Raw genomic sequence first — 14932 nt, 5'->3', positions numbered from 1 at the left:
GTAATATAATATAATATAATATAATATAATATAATATAATATAATATAATATAATATAATATAATATAATATAAACTGACAAGGTTCGTCACGTCTATAATGTCACGTCTGTGTCTGGTCAATTATTGGCTACAGAGCATAAAACCATCAAAATTAAATGTTAATTTACTGCTAATGAATTTCCAAAAATATCTATATCAGGGTTTTACAAGCTTACAACACCCTTATCAATTATTTATGATATAATGTAACATAATATAATATATATAGCAAAATGATGCAGATAAGTAGAATCTTCACAAACCTATAGGACAAGCAATTTGCAAAATAGATGGATGGATGAATGAATGAATGAATTCTGGAATTGCAAAGATCAGAATCAAGTATTCCAGAGTGCCGTGTAATGAGAACTTTTTTCTCTACTACTGCATAATGAAGCCTAAATGTCATACAGAGGTGATAAGATTCTGATAAGCTTAAATAAAATACTCATTACGGTAATGATCTTTCTGAATGGTGGAGGTCTATTTCCATATTGTGAAATCATTAACAGCTAATAAACAACATACTGTGATAATGCTTCTAAATCATAAACTATTATCTTCACAGTGTGTTGTTTATTGGATGTTAATGATACAAATTTCCTGACAAAAGTCTATTGTTAAAATACAAAAACGACTTCATTATTAAGTGTTCCTGCACGTGAAACCACTGGAGTACCTGGAGTTTTGGTCACATGCAGACCTTGTATTGTTTATCCATTAGGAAAGGAAAAAAAAGTCATTAACAATCCCAAGGTTTAGCTCAAGAAAGCAAACATAGATTTGTAACATAGTTACAAATCCATTTAGTCACTCCGATTAGCTCTGATTCGTAATTACCCAGCTCTGCCCTGTCTCTGTGTTTAGCTTTTATTCAATAAATGTTTATTCTGCGAGCTGACTGGCAGATGGCACTTTGCAGTTTGGTGGCGTTACAGGTGCACGGCCTTGGAAATATGCCACAGTCCTCAATACTTTCTAGTTTTTTTAAAAATCGCTCTTCAAAATCTTCTCACATCTCTGTTGGAACTCTCATAGCACGATAAAATGATATTTTGCGCATTTGCAGTGGATTTAAGACTGTATTATTCTCGATCTGTCTCAGAAAGCTTAGCATTTGTATGACCGGTAGTTTTATTCATGAAACTTCATGAAAGGTGAAAGTCAGAGAGAGAAAGATAGACTGTCAAGGAGAAGAAAAATAAAATCGAGACATCCAGACAAGTCGACGCAAAGTTTTCTTCACTCAGCAGGCCTCATCTTGCTAGCATGTTGATTATGTGCGCAGGGCCGGAGTTTAGTTCCCAGTTAGGAGATTAAATTGTTGTAGCACTTCCAGTGCCGTCCTCAGCTGTCAGCGATAGCCGTGAGCTGCCAGCTGAAGGTGAGGCAATGATTTGTGGTTTAAGGGAAGTAATTTTATAGAGGGCTGAATCGGGGTTCTTCAGAAAAGCATAGGCACAGAAACGCACAGGCCCTGTGGCAACCATTTGATTAGTTTTGCCCTTGATGTGCCGTTATATACAGCCTATTCGAACCTCGCTATCGCGTGGACGGCCGAAGTACAAACGCCGGCATAAATGTGGAAAATGTAGCATGTGGATGTTTAAATTATACGGCGGTTTGACATTCTGACATTCACATTATGAAAACCAGTAGATTAAAAAGTTCTGGAAAGACGATGTGTGAAAGTTGCAATTCAAAAGAATTCCTAATGAAGGTAAAAATGCACTCACCTGCTGAGTTGTGTCCGCAGGCATGCATAAAAGGAGAGAGAGAGAAAAAAGAGAGATTTTATTAGCTTCCCAAATGCTGGCGGAGTCAAAAAATTGATTCAGAATTTATATTCAAACAAACCAAAAGGACGCTTAATGTACCCAAAGATAGCAAGCGTGCTGCTCACATTATAGTAAACACTCCCTCAGTCAAAGAAAGGCAACGGTATATTTAACTTCGCCATAAATCATCTCATATTGTGGATTCAAGCACAATTACCATCATTTGTGATGCTGGGAGACTAGACGTGCTGAGCCAATGAGGTGCAAAGAGCAAAAGCACAATTGAGCCAGAGAGGAGGTGTGTCTTGTCTCCGTGTTCTTCATTGTGCTTGGCATGCTTTTCAGAGGAATGTCATCTTCGAGCAAAGAACTTTAACACACGCGTATGAAAAATGCATGGGCACGCTTTCATTTTTGAAAAGAGATCGCAGGAGAAAAGACCTTTGGGAAGTTTTTGTCAGACTTCATATGGCTCTTTCATATTAATAAATGTCTTTCTGCACACAAGAATAGGACAATATTTATTTTTTAAAGGGGACATCGGATGCCCATTTTGTACAAGTTTGTATGATTCTTTTATTTTAGTCTTCATGAAACTTTCAAATTCCTTAATGGTCCTGTAAAACGACACCTTTTTACCTCACAGTGAGCCGTTTCGGTGCACGACTCTTTAAATGATAATGAGCTACTGCTGACTCCACCCCCTCTTCCATTTTTTGTGTATTCAGTGGCACATTACCATCAAAAACAAAATCCACCGCGTCCTCAGTGGCTCTGATGTCTGAAGACTCTTATGTTCATTTTTACATCCAAATACAAAACCCCTGCACTGCTTAAAAGACACTTAAATCAAAACAGCTTGACAATTGAGACGTTTTTTTGGGATTATAAAAAGGAGAAAAAATATTTTTATCATTGTAGGGTGGTTATGTCCACACACTGCTAAGAAAACTTTTTGAATTTAAATATCAGGGTAAATTTAACTTATTGTGTCTTCTGGAAAACATGTAAGTATCTTCTATAACTTCAGAACGGCAGTAATAAATAAAAAAAATATATGATATTTTGGCAAAATAAGAAAAATGCACACATCTTGTTTTGTGCAAAAGTTTTCACCCCCTGGCTCTTAATGCATTTTTTTTTTCCTTCTGAAGCATCAGTGAGCATTTGAACCTTCTATAATAGTTGCATATGAATCCCTGAGTTGTGCTCAGTGTGAAAAGATGGATCTAATCATTCAGTCATTTTTAGAAAGGGTACACAAAAATGCTGAAAAACCAAAGAATTTGTGGGACTGAAGGATTTTTCTGAGGAAAGGCACTCGTTAACAACTATCATTAAACAAAAAACACAGCTGTGGATCATTCAGGTATCAACACAATAATAAGAATCAAGTGTATGTCAACTTTTGAATGGGGACATTTTTTATAAACGTAGCCATTATTTTCTCTTGTGGACTATATGTAAGCATCTTTTATGTGAAATATCTTATTCAGGTCAGTACTAAATAAAAAAATAACATGAATTTTGTATGATCACTCTTATTTTGGTCTAATAATTAACATTTTGCAGATTTTACAAGGTGTATGTATTATTTAATTTTGTGGTCTATATGTAAATGTATTTATGTGAAATATCTTATTCAGGATATGAACATGCATTTTGCATTATCCCTCTTATTTTGGTAAAATAATTATCGTTTAGCAGATTCTGCAAGGTGTAGGCCAATGCAAACTTTTGACTTCAACTGTATTTAGATTATATATAAAAATGAAACAATTCTTTCTAGAAATTCTTTCTGGAAAACTAAATGTACGGTAAACAAGCTTTAAAAAAAAAAAATGAGGCAGTGACATTTGAAAGCAGCAGATGAAACCAGAAAGCATGTGATAAGGCCCATATGAGGTGGTGAGGACCTTGTGTCAGGCTGGAAAATCAAATGTGGAGCCTGAGGAAGTCCACATGTGTTAAGCTTGAAGTAAATGAAAGTAGCTGAACTGATAAGCTGATCGATTCACCAGATACACTGACCGGCAGATGCCCTTGAGTGATGTGATTTGATAACCAACGTATTGGATTTTCAAGGTTCCTGATGAAAACAACCCTGACACGCTGAGTCAGTCTGGAAGCAAACAAGTAACAATGATATGAACACGAACTGTTTAGACGAGCACGAACAGGATGGCGGACTCTGAGACAAAGCAGCGGAACATACAGTCTCCAACCTTTCCACATCTTACTCATCTCCTTCAGTTTGTAGTACATTTGAGACATTCTGCAGAATTTAATCTGATGTGTAACTAAATAAGAAACAACTTGAAAATATTGCTTCTCATGCTCCCTCTGATGTGTTTAAAGACTTTAAAGTGAGGTCCGTAATAATCTCTGACTGTCCAGGGCTGCGTTTCCCAAAAGCATCGTAAGCTTAAGTACATCGTAGACCCATTGAAACCAATGGAGCTACGATCAACTTAAGCTTACGATGCTTTTGGGAAACGCTGCCCAGAACAGCTCAAGTACTCACTAATAGTTCCTGTCAGGAAGGCAGGAAATAATTCACCCTTGTAACCTTTTCAAATGCTTTAAAAATGAGTAACAGCACTCAGGCTATCAAATGGTGATCTACTGAATGAAATGTAAGAATACGGTGAGCAAAAGCAGACTTTCATTGAGCACTTTTTAGAGATTGCCGAGGTCACAATAAACTAGTTTCACAAGAAAAATAAAATATAATATGATTTAAATTTAAAATTAAATCAAATGATTAAAACATAAAATGAAATATGAGCTTGTTGAGGTCACAAACTGTTTTAACAAGAAAAATAAAATAAAATGTATGATTCAAACAAAATAAAATTAACTACCTTCAAAATCTACCATAATCTGCTTCAATCTTTAATTTTTTTTTCTTATTTAGTTGTGTTTTAGTTCTGATGTCCTTGCAGTCTGCTTGAGCATTTGCTGAATTGCTGCTTCGTTTCTAAACAGAGAGCAATGACTCTCCGCTCTCAGTTTGTTTGCTCAGAGATCAGAAGAGACTTTGGAAGGATGTGACCTGGAGCTTCACCTTCTTCGGCCGCTTTCACCCTACTAAGGATTTTAATTTCTTCTGTAAGATTTGTAAATAGATTCCCCCTCCCTGGCTTGAAGCAATTATGTCTCGTATTAACCCACACCCTGTAAATGCTCAGAGACAGCTGTGTGGGTCTAGAGGCAAGAAGCCGTTGCAAGAAGCTAAATTAATTAACATGTAGTTGCTCTGCCATTTTTGCGCTTATGTGACTCACTGAGGCTTCACATCACGGCAAAACTCAAGTCATTAAAAACTTAGGGGGTATGCCATTAAATTCAATAACCAAGGACAATTTTTTTCTTTACTTAACCTTTTTTCCTGTTAATGTTAGGGGATAGATCTTCGAAAATGTCATTTGTGCCATCCTCCACTTTGTGACGGAGTTGGGAATCTAGATATTTCTCTTTTTGCACTTTGCTGTTTCCACTAAAATATCACTTAGGCTCTAAACGTCCTTGTCTCCAGAGTCCATCAAGGGATGTGCGTTAAAATCGGAAGCATAAATTTTGGTGATACTATCCCTCCCCAACCAGGGTGCCATCCCTGAGGTGGTAATGGAGACATTACGGTGAGTAATGGCTCAGCTCACTCTAGTACGTCATATTCATCATTATTTCCAGTGACAGACTCAAACGGTCCCATGGGGCGTCTTCATTTACTCAAGCTAACCTTCACAATCCTAGCATTTGAAAGTTTACTTAGGAGTTTAAATGCAAATTCCCTTGTTTTCCTGTGCTGAAGCTCCATAAGAGGGTCACAAAGTCTTGAGGTCAAGCAGATTCCTGCTTCAAACCACAGATCATACATTCACTGATGCAAATATGATGCTTTCTCCAAGTCTGTGCAGGAGATTACCTGACTTTAGCATGTAGCAGTTGGGGTTTCAAGATCTGAAGCTCTGCCAGTGTGTAAAGCTGCTGTAAATAAAGAATAGAGCCCCAAATGTTCGCCCACACAACTGACGCAATCTGATTAGCTCCATTTTGCTTCTGGTATTCAGACATTTCTGTTTAAATTACAAGATTGAGCTAACAGGATTTTTTATTTTTAATCAAACCACATTTTTTTGTAAGAATCTATGCAACACATGATTGAAGAGTTTGTTCAGTGAAGTTAAGTGGGTTATAATGTACAGTCAGACAGTCATCATCATAAAGTGAACCCAGACAGAGCGGTCATTATGAAGGAGTTTATTTAGTTTATTTTAATGACTGTCTGACTGTACATTATCCTGCTTAATACATACTACTTAGCAAACAAGGAACCAAAGAGAGATGAAAATATTCAGTTTTACTTTCACCAGTGAATACCATAGAAAATCTTTTCCAGGCCTGGAGAAAAAAAGAAAGAAAGGGAAAAACACACACTGTTGATATTCGCTGGTATTTCTAGGATTTCTAGGACCGCAAGAGCCCCAAATATTGACTGACTTTAGAGTTTCTGAAGCTCTGAATACCAGAGAAAACATCTAATTCTTAAACATTTTTATTAGATTTTTTTTCTTTGCCAAAAAAAACAAACAAACAAACTTGGAGGCAACATCGTATATATTATATGAGCAATACCAGCTGGAGGTATTCACAGCGTGCCAATATACAGCCATATCGCATTACTACTGCATTTATACAACAGTTCGAGGGCACAAGTGTGCCAATACATAAGAAACAACAACAGAGTGTCTTTAAAACCCGTCTCTTGTGCAAACTACTTTCTTCTGCCATGGATTCAAATCTCAGTTTGACAGTAAACAGCTGAGCCCAAGACTTTGTTACTAATTCAAAAACATCACTTTTGAACTAGTAACGAAGGAACGTTGAGTTGCTTCATTGAAAGCTTACTGTATTACTGTATTAAAAGCTCACTATAATATGAGAGAGATGGACTGAGCAAGTATGATTACCTGCATTCAATACATCATTCATTCTTCAGCTCAATCTTATATTCACAATAAAATATTAGTTTAAACGTCCGCTGAAGAGAGCAATATCTTTGTCGTACTATCCTTTCATCTGTTAAGGGTGATTTCCGATGACAGCTTTGTTCAGTGCATTTGTTAGCGGTGTCTTACAATGTGCTATTGAAAGTAAAAATAACTTCCTTGTTTAAACAGTGTTTCAGTCTCTTTCAATATAAAAGTCTTTACTGCTGACTCACTCTTGTCGCCACCTAATAGCGAAACAATGAAACTAATCACCATAACAAACACCAAACCACATATTTGAAGTCTAAACAAGTGCATTCTCACCTAAAAAAAAAACTCAACTACATTTGTGACACAAAAACAGTAGTATTTATTAAATTATAGTGGATTTGGGTGTGCGCCAAGACACTCACAGTGAGGGATACAAACAGTGAAACAAAAGGAGACTAGACTATCACAATTATATTCAAAGATTAAGAGACCAGAATAAACCTGCATAAAATATACTATAATCAACAATATTGCCCAATCAGATTAGAGAATTGGATCTAACTGATATATAAATTATAAATTACACACTACCTTGCAAAATGAAAAACATATTTTTTAAAACGAAAAATGTTTTTATTCAGCAAGGATGCACTAAATTAATCAAAATTGACAGTAAAAACGTAAGTTGGGACTTTCTATTTATCAAAGAATCCTTAAATAAAACTTTTTTCAAACTGTTTTCAACGTTAATAAGCAACAATGTTTTTTGGGCACTAAATCAGCATATTACAATGATTGCAATGATTTCTGAAGGTTCATGCTACACTGAAGACTGGAGTAATGATTTGGAATTTGCAGTTATGTTAAACTGTAACATTTCACTTTTTACTGAATTCTGTCAGAAATGCAGCCTTGGTGAGCATAAGGGACTTTCAAAATGCAGCTTTTTGAATTCACTCCGATAAAATTGCATTTGAGAAACATTCTCAGTTTACTTATTTTGACAAGATTTTTCTCCTTTCCACTGAATGTCATAATCCTCCACATAAAGACAGTCCCATAGTGCTGAGGTGTCTATGGGCCTGTCAAGGCCTCGCCCTGGTAACACGCATCATATCCAGTGAAGTTTGTGAGTGGGATCAGTGATGCAGGCTGAGATAATGTATGAAGTCACACTGTGATCGATGACAGCGTGCTAATCTGCTTGTGAGATAGTGAGCCCGCTGCTTTCCCTCACAGCCGCTTGCTCTCTACCTCTCCCTTTGTTTGAGGATCACATTATCTCCGAGGGCTTATTGCATCACAAGACAGAGGCCACAAAAACACCATCATGTCTAATTTCGTAGAGAGATTCAGAAGTTGATTACATTAATTTTGCCACGTTTTTCTGTGGTCTTACATTTGACATTTATCAATAGGCAGAGGTTTACTTCGGTACTCATTTTCTCAGGACGATTTGACACAAAAGCCCACTGCAATCATCTCAATCAATTACATTGACCTTGTCATTTTACACATTTGGACTGTAAGAGCATGAAATCGATTAGATATTATAGAGTTCTGTGGGTGAAAATGTATACATTTCAAAGCATTTCCTAAAAGTGTATTGGCTGAACACACAACCCAACCCTAACATCCTGCTGAAATAAACCAAGCAATCTTTAAAAGAGAGATTTTCACTGAGCTGCTCTCCACTTCATTTGCACCTGACACACAAAGACGCCACACTGCTGGCTTTGATTATCCACGTCTCCTCCCACCGCTGTACCTCTGACCTTGTGCAATTCACCCTCTGCATACACAAGATGCCTCCTGATGTCTATCAGATCACTGCAGCGCCGTCTACGCCTCCTCCAGCATCAAGGACAATTCCATCAATGAGGAATGATGGTCCCAACTAGCACACTTGACACCAAAGGATTACTAATCATAAAAAGGAAGCAGATTGCTTTCATTTGTAAATGATTATAAATGCTCTCCAAAATCCGCAAGAGTTGGGCATTTAAACACGAAGCATTTCCACCTCAGAGACTCTTACTTTCTAATATCTAGCTTGACCCACGGCAGGAGTGAATCCTTCCCTGCAGGTCCCATTTTATCCAGTCAATATTTTTTTCTCAGCAATGCAAGTCCAGAAACTACACCAGTGTGCCTTATTCAATCCCTGCTTACACTGTTAATGACATGGAGGGAGAAGAAATGTAGGATAAGCTCTGCTGCTGTGGCTTATAGTAATACCAGTAAATATCCACAACCATACTTCATGAGGCAGAGTCACTAAACTGCTGCATCAAGTCATTTGCATTTGCATATTTATTTATTAAAAAGGATAGTTTATGCAAAAATGAAAACTCAGTCATGTACTCACCACCATTGTCACGGATGTGTGTATGAAGGAAGTGCACGATGACAAAATACAATAACAGGTCTTTTACTAAATCCATACAAGGAGGTCAGGTAAACACACATCTAAGTAACCTTGAGATCCAACAAGGAAACACCAAACTGAACTCAACTAATATAGACAGGTTAATGACACAAGGACAGGTGATGGTGATTACTAATGAAGACATAACGAGAACAGAAAACAGGAACACCAAATGTGTGTCATGATCTGGGCTGTGGGGCTTCCCTCAGCCACCTGAGGTCGCTGTTTTCCCTTCCCTGCACTGCACTTCCCTGATTGTACACCTGTCTTGTAATCAGCACTCATCTAAGCTCTCACCTGGTCACAATTATCTGGATTATAAGAACTCTCTTTCCCCACTCATCCTGGCTGCATTGTCTCCTGTACTGTCTTCTATGTCTGTCTCTGTGTCCCTGGATCAAGTCGTGTTGTGCCGTGTTGGCCGTTGGTTTGTGTTTTGTTTATTTGCTTGTTTGTTTTTTAGTGTTTAATTAATAAATCTATCTCTACCTGCATTTGGACCCAGATCTCCTCCATCTCAAACGTGACAATGTGGGCACAAGAGGGAGAAACCAAACTAAACAGTCCAATGGGGTGAGACAATGGGCAAAACCAACACAAACAGTTCAACGAAGCGTGGCATTCATGTCGTTCCAAACCTATAAGACCTTCGTTTATCTTCAGAGCACAAATTAAGAAATTTTTGATGAAATCTGAGAGTTTCTCAACCCTGCATGAATCCTGTTTTCATCACTGATAATAAACGTTTCATGGCAGCAAATCGGCATATTAGAATTATTTCTGATGGATCGTGTGACACAGAAACAACTTGTATTTTAGAAATACTCAAACGAAAAACTTTTTATTTTAAAGTGTAGTCATATTTCACAATATTACTATTTTTACTGTATTTTAAATCAAATGTGTGCAGCACTGGTGAACCTGAAAGACTCACATAAACACATAAATAAACAAATATGTACAAGTATAAATATATCCGTGAAGAAAAACAAATATTTAATATATAATATATATACAATATAAAAAAACACTTTTTATTTTGAGTAAACTCTGCGGGAATCTGCCATAAAGCATAAAACGACATCTGAAACAGGATACATTTTAAGGAAATATTTATCAATCAGCATTATCTTGACATTTTTGTTCTTTCTTCCTTTTGTTAAAAATGTACTCCAAAAAGAAAAAACAGAGATCTGGCCTCAGTCTTTATCTATATTGGAAAAGCATTTAGAGCTTTTAAAAGTGACTGAATTCCAGATCAAGATTACAAAACTCATCAAAGATTTAAAGTCCAGGTCTAAAGCAGCTAAGTGACCTAATTACCACTAATATACTAGCAGATCAAAGGGCCTTCTTAAGCAGACAGATTGAACTCTGGGTTCCTTGAGGAACTCCATCTCCAATCCAAAGATGAAGCACGTCAGGTACAATCACATTCGTTTCAAATCAAAACTTGTTCTCTGTGTTTTCCTAGAACTGAGCGACAGATAAAGCAGTTTCTATTGTAGCGAGTATCAGATTGTGTTTGAAACTTGCTGAGAGCCTCTGAAGAGGGAGGAAATTCAGGCTCTTTCAACTTCGGCACAATTATAATTACAGCCTTTCTGGTTTTCAGCTCCTAATCCATACCACTACAGGATTTGCCTTCAAAACTGATGAAAACACAAAAGTATCAGCCCGAGATAAAGCAGAGGAGCCTGGGATTGGGGCTAGAATGGGAAGGAGGCTGAAATATGATTCATTTACACTTCAAATATGGTTTGACGCTCTCAGCGCTGGCGTCTTATCTGTCCCACAGTCCCATACACTTTGACTAATTATTTCAATTATTACTGTGCATTCGGGTAAACATTGCAGTCACACTGTATTTCTCCCATGTAATTGGTCTTCCTTTTCTGAGGTCAACAGGCAATTTTATACACCGTTCCATCTAAGGTGTTTGCTAGGACAGGGCTGGGCCTGTAACACCGAGGTGAAACAAACACAGGTCATTAAAACGATACTTAAAAGCACAAAACTAACCGCCCTTATCTTTTCCCTTTAACCGATTCTCAGCACACAAGCAGCTCAAATTCACAAGGAGAAATACTGGGTGGCACATCTGTATGGGCTTTTAGCCATCTCAGTGAATACAAGGAGGATCTGAGACTAAACACAGCAAAGCATTGAGTTAGGAAAGTGTTTTGTCTCAGGAAATATAGGCGGCTTAATGGGATTTTACGGCTATCCTCCTGGGGTAGATACTGCAAATCTCCTCCACACCCCTGCGGCAAGACCCAAATGATAATGACTCGACCGACGCGAGACTCTGGCTGCATTCAAAGGCTCGCTTGAGCTATCTAAGCCAAAAGCTGACTTCCAGCAATATGCTTTATGCCAACACTATGATCATTATGAGTCATTACAGAAGTGTAAATTTTGGAACAATAGCATAATTCATCATCATTGATCCCATGAGGGTAAAAAGTGAGAAATCTTTCAGGCAAGAAAGAAAAATCAATTGTCAACATTTGGTATGCTTTATTGCAGCCATTCACTGAATTATAATCAAAACAGCGGAATATTTGTCCTGGTTTATGACTCATTGTTTCGGAATGGTCAATTTAAAGGGATAGTTCACACAGAAATGAAATGTCTCTCATCATTTCGCTCTTTATTCTGTGAAAGAATTATCCAAGATGTTCATGTCTTTCTTTCTCCAGTCGAAAAGGAATTTAGTTTTATGTTGAAAACATTTCAGGATTTTTCTTTATATAGTGGACTTCAATGGAAGCCATGGGTTGAAGGTCCAAATTGTAGTTTCAATGCAAAGGACTCATATACAATCCCAGCCAAGGAATATGGGTCTTACCTAGCAAAACAAAGTAATTTTCTAAAAACAATAAAAATGTATATACTTTTTAAGCACATATGCTTGTCTTGAACTAGTTTGACTTCACTCATTACGTAATCAAGTTAGAAAGGTCATGTGAGACATATGCTAAAGTGCCGACCAAATATTTACAAAGGGAATGTGCAAAGAAAGTCAAACTCCCTTTACAAAAAAAGGTAAAACAACAGTGTCGGACAATTTTTAAGTTGGCGGAGGAAATAAGATGGAGTATTTCATCCTACTCGACCTTTTTTAACCAGAGTACACAGATGAAGAAATAACAGTCTCTGACCTTTCCAATGTTATTACATAATGTGTGAAATCGTAGATGTGCATCACAGAGCTAGTGCAAGATGAGCATTTGTTGTTAAAAAGTAGACTGGGAAAAGTTTTCACCAGATTCAACTTAAAAACTTAAGTTTAGCGGCTGCCTTAAAATTTCAACTCACAAGTTAAATCAACTCATTTTTATTGTAATAACTTAAAATGACTTGTAGTTTTAAGCTGATTTAACTTAAAATTTTAAGGCAGCTGCTGAACTTAGGTTTTTAAGTTGAATCTGGTGAAAACTTTTCACAGTGTATATACATTTTTTTATTTTTTATTTTTTGTAGAAAATGACCAATCGTTTCACTACACAAGACCCTTATTCTTTGGCTGGGATCATGTCGAGTTGAAGCTGCATTGAAACTGAAATTGAAAAACCTTAATTTCTTTTTGATTAAAGAAAGACATGGATGGCATGGGGGTGAGTAAATTATCAGGAAATGTTTATTCTGGAAGTGAACTAATGCTTTAAAGTCATTGGTGTCCAGTTGTTGTTTTTTTAACACAACTGGAAATATTCTTTAAAACATCTTTTTGTGTTCTAAGTGAGAAAGAATGGTTGAGTAAATTGCAACAGAATTTATTTTTGAGTTAACTATGCCCTCTAAGTCCCACCGTTCGATAAAAAAATATATATGAAAGACTGTATGCTTTATTTTTAACATGGCCAATAAGTGGCTGTGTAAATGATTGGATTTTCTCTGTTTGTGCTTCAGCTAGCAATAACTTGTTGGGCGTCTCTGCTCGGCTATGCTAATTAAAGCATTAATGCATGACTTCAGGATATCCGCTCCAGTGGAGTCTCATCTCATTATGTATATAGCGAGTGCTACAGGGTTCCACTTCCCCCTCTATTTGTTTGCCTAACATGCCTAAAAATAAGACGGCACGGAGCCCTGGCTGTACACTTCTCCCTTTCTGCCTGCGTGAACACATAAGAGCAGAACGCAAAACTAAGGCGCTCATTGCTGGAGAGCTGCGGTGATGATGATGATGAATTATTCCCCATTTTCATGCCTTCTCGGAGCAAAGACCCAGGGATAGATGCGGCTCCTGCCGCCCGCTGACATCTCCGCTCCTCACTGGGATTAGCAGAGAGGCACCACGGCCCAGCCTGGGCGCGACTGGCCTGCTTTTGCAGCTTAATCCTGCTGACATTTCAATGGGCTCCATCTCGGCTCAGGCCCTTTTGTCAAAAAAGATGATTAATCATTGGGTTGTCGCCTGTCAGTGGTGCCGGTTGTAGTTGAGGTCTGCAATTCACTGTAATTCTGTTTTCCAGAGGTGCTTTCTGTCATTATTCACCCCGAGCGATACCAGAGAGGCAGATTAGAAGTGGGCCGGCTGAGAGATATTCTTAATAGAGGCAGATTTCTCAATCGGCTTTGCCGGTCGGGGGGTAAGATGACTTACTCATATCGTCAGCCTCTGCTGATGATTAAATTCAGCGGATGGGGGAAGTGACTGAACATAAAGATGCATTAGACAGCAGATGTCAGTGTTAAAGTGTGCTTGGGTACGGATGTCTGACTATTCATCTCCGAGGGCGGATTCATTTTAGCAAAGAATTTAAAGGGATCGTTCACTGAGAAATTAAAATTCTGTCGTTCCGAACCTGTATGACATTCTTTCTACTGTGGAGCTGTCTGAGCATATGTTGCTCTTTTCTTTCTGCTGTGATTGAAAGCATCTCTCTTTGTCCCAGAGGGGCGTCTCAAGGCTTTATAATGATTAAAACACCTCCGATAGAAGTCAGAGGAGCTATCATGCTCTAAAACATTAAGTAAAGACTTCCGGCTCGCTCTGCTGGGCAATGATTTCCCTTAATTAAACAACCTCTGGAACTGGCCGCGGCTCCCCAGGGAGGCCGGTCTTTGCCGGCTCGCATAGAAGCATAAGGCAGAGATCTCTTAAACTTTATGAATACAGCTAAGTCATTTCCTCATCTCCCTGAGGGCTATTAGGATTTAGCTCTACTTATTTCCCCTCACGGTCCCATTCAGCCTCAGGATAATCCAGCAGGATCCAGCTGCCCTCATGACTATACAGAAGGGAACTTTTGGTGTCAGTGACAATGATCCGGAAATGTGAGAATGTGTGAGAATCAGATATTAGTCTTGGTCAGTGGGTGGTCCGCGGGTGTGCTGTCTAGTCACACACATGAAACCGGGAAGCTCTAATCTGATTGGTGGATTTCAATTAACTTTACGTAAAATCAACCAATCAGATTAGAGCTTGCCGATTGAAAAAAGTACTTTTTATATACATTAACAGACAGCCTCAAACAGTAAATCCATGGACAACCCGCAGACCTAGACTAACAATGATGGGTTGATTTTAGGACTGGGCGATTTTTCCGATTTTATCGCTTAATTCGAATTTAATGTTTTGTCATGATTGTATTTTTTAGAAATCGTGGAATCGCGATTTTTAATAAAAATATTACAAAACGTTAGGATTAGACACTTAGAAATATATATAATATAATATATATATATATA

Source organism: Garra rufa, chromosome 14 (genome assembly GCF_049309525.1).
Source record: "Garra rufa chromosome 14, GarRuf1.0, whole genome shotgun sequence".
Classification (NCBI taxonomy): Eukaryota; Metazoa; Chordata; class Actinopteri; order Cypriniformes; family Cyprinidae; genus Garra; species Garra rufa.
Note: the sequence above shows the minus strand (reverse complement) of the source record.